The sequence below is a fragment of the Cyprinodon variegatus genome, unplaced genomic scaffold (genome assembly GCF_000732505.1).
Source record: "Cyprinodon variegatus isolate N-32 unplaced genomic scaffold, C_variegatus-1.0 Scaffold1112, whole genome shotgun sequence".
NCBI classification, from domain to species: Eukaryota; Metazoa; Chordata; class Actinopteri; order Cyprinodontiformes; family Cyprinodontidae; genus Cyprinodon; species Cyprinodon variegatus.
Genome location: NW_015151565.1, coordinates 87,769 through 90,939, shown reverse-complemented (window position 1 = coordinate 90,939; position 3,171 = coordinate 87,769).

Genomic DNA, 3,171 nt, shown 5'->3' with positions numbered 1-3,171 from the left:
AGGTAGGGTCGTATTGGGTCAGGTAGGGTCGTATTGGTTCTGGTAGGGTCGTATTGGGTCAGGTAGGGTCGTATCGGTTCTGGTAGGGTCGTATTGGGTCAGGTAGGGTCGTATTGGTTCTGGTAGGGTCGTATTGGGTCAGGTAGGGTCGTATCGGTTCTGGTAGGGTCGTATTGGGTCAGGTAGGGTCGTATCGGTTCCGGTAGGGTCGTATTGGGTCAGGTAGGGTTGTATCGGGTCGGTTCTCTGTCAGCTGCAGACGTGTCATGGTCGTGTCCATTACCTGCAGACCCAGAGGTGGCTGCAGCCGTCCGCTCCCTCCACCTCTGACCTTCCTCTGAAACAGCTGCTCATGTTGTTGTTTTGCAGTCAGAACTTAATCCCAGGCAGTCTCCTCCATCATCTGGAGTCACCATCATCTCCTATTCCTGGGCGCAGATCCAGGCCCTGCAGCTGTCAGTGAATACAGACCCTCATTGAGGTTCTAGATTTAACTTTCTTGCTCATCTTCACACAGCTGCTGATGACAGCAGACTGGGCAGGACTCCCAATCCTGCCAGTTTCAGTTTGGTTTGCTGCTAAGCTGGCAGATCTTTGGTCTGGATCAACAGTCCAGCAGGTTGTCTCATCATGTTGGATCTTCTGAAGAACTTCAGGCATAAAAAGACCTCAGAGATCAGAGTCTGTTTCTATGTAAGACAAGCTGCCAGTGGTCAGTCAAGGACACTAGCTCTACCTTTTCCACCAATCATCTTATTCTGCAGATAAACTTTTTAAATTTGGTGTAATGATGCTCCTCCTCCACTCTGACCCTCTCTCTAAGGAGGAGCCCAGCCTCCCTGCAGAGGAGGATCCAGGATCTGGTTCATAGGGTCCTGGTCCAGATGAATGACCATAGGTGAGGGTAGGAACATAGACTGCCTGCTAAATCAGAGCTTTGCCTTTTCTCTCTGAACCCCAGCGGAGTCGGAACTGCAGCTCTCATAGTTAATGGCTGTTAAAAGATCCAGCTTCTACTAAATGGATCCATTGGTTACTGCAGGTTTTGCAGATCCGAAGCTGTGTCCCAGTGGTCTGTGGAGATGTTTGGCCCCGCCCCTTCCCAATCTCTCGGTTGATGTTTGTGGATGATCAGCAGCTCCTGCTGTACAGACCTGTCCAGTCTGTAACTGTGACTTCATCTGGAGTCAGTCAGCTGTTATTATGGTGCTTGCCTCAAATGTTGGTCATACAGAAATAAAAAACTGTTTGCTCCATAATGACATGTTATCCTTTCATGACTCATCACTTGATCTAGCAAACATTTTAGACGGACTTTAGAATGAGAGGCTGCTGCTAGCAGCTGAGCTGCTTTCTGCTCCTTCAAAGCCAGGATTGTTTTAAACTTTTCTGTCTCATAACAAACTTTAGGGAATGAAGCAGCGGTTCTTTAAGGATTCCAAACCAGGGGCACGCGAACCCCTAGTGGTCCGCGAGTCTAACGCAAAGGGGTACATTAAAATATATATAGGGATTCAAAATAAAATCTGTTTTGCTTTAAAAAATAAACTTTTATCATTGAAAAAGTAAGTTTTTCTTCTATGTTTGAGTTAAGCTGTGACTCACATCCAAACCAAGACTTTAATGGACTCTACATCCAGTCTGGATGTAGAGTCCATTAAAGTCTAACTAGGCCTGGTAAAGTCTAACCAGATACAGTACAGTCTAACCAGATCCAGTAAAGTCTAACCAGTTCCAGTAAAGTCTAACCAGGTTTGGTAAAGTCTAACCAGTAACGGTAAAGTCTAACCAGGTGCAGGGTTAGGGTTAACTGTCACAATGGGATTGGAAGTTTGACAGGACCCAAATACAGACACAAGCTTGACACAAGAGGGCAAACAGGAAATATCGAAGAGCTCAAAGGCTACTTTCACGCTACAGGCCTTGATGCTGAATTCCAATTTTTTTTGTGAAATCCAATTTTTTCGTGTTCCCGTTCATATTTCCAACTATATGCGACTTGTATGTGATCTCCTGTGTGAACTGCAGTCATACAACGCAAGTGTCCCGAATGCGCAGTAGAGGACGCAATGACGTCACAGGCCTGCGTGGTCTTTTTTCCAGAGGTAAACATGGATGGTAGTGCCGGCTCGCATCTAGCAGTCTTTTCCAACCATAAAAACACAATCTTTTCAATATGGTTAACCATAAATACTGCTCTCTGCATCATCATCATCTGCCATGGTTGTTGTTTTCTGCATAGCAAGATGCAGAATGGGGACCTTTGTCGGGTATTAATGGCATTCAGGCTGGATGAATGCGACCTGGCCGTTCAGACACAGGTCGCATTTGAAAAGTTCAGATTCTAATCAGATTCAGGACCACATAGCCAAGTGGCATGGGTCGGATTGGAAAAAATCGGATCTGTGTTGTTCAGACTGCCATGAAAATATCAGATCCAGGTCGCATTTGGGCAAAAAAATCATATTTGAGTCACTCAGGCTGCAGTGTGAACTTAGCTGAATACAATCAAATATACCTAGAACACAAGAATGAAAAATAAGACCAATGAAAACTCAGAGATAAAACAAACAAAACCATGCCCCCCAACTTAAGGGCGGATTCCAAGCGCCCTAAAAAGTCCAAAAACAACCCAGTCATTGTGGGCGGAGGGGGGACCAGGAAGAAGGGCAAGAAACAGAAACCAAAAACAGAGTCCAAACAAAAAACAACCCACTAAAGGTGGGTGAGGACAAGCAAAGTCTCCTGGAGGCAAGCCATGATGCCAGATACGAGGCAGAGGATCTCTGGAGGACAGCGACGAAGGGGGACTTCTGGAGGACATCCATGAGGACGCCGTCTCAGGAAACACACAGCCAGGCCGACGAGCACCAAGCGAGCTCCCATGCCAGAGGACAAAGAGAGCACATCCAGCCAGTCACGGTCAGAGAAACAGGACTACACTGAAAAACAGGCAGATCTCCAGCATCTATAAACAAAGGTGTTGATGGCAGCAGCACAGCTGATATTTCTCTCCAGGATGGAGTCACAGCCAAACAGGAACAGACCAGATGAAGCTACTATGAGAAAAAGCATAACGAGAGAGAGCATAACGTTAGAGATTGAACTAACAGATTATGCAGAATAGGAGAATAGAGACAGAATGATGAAAAAGGGGTCCATATGTCCTCA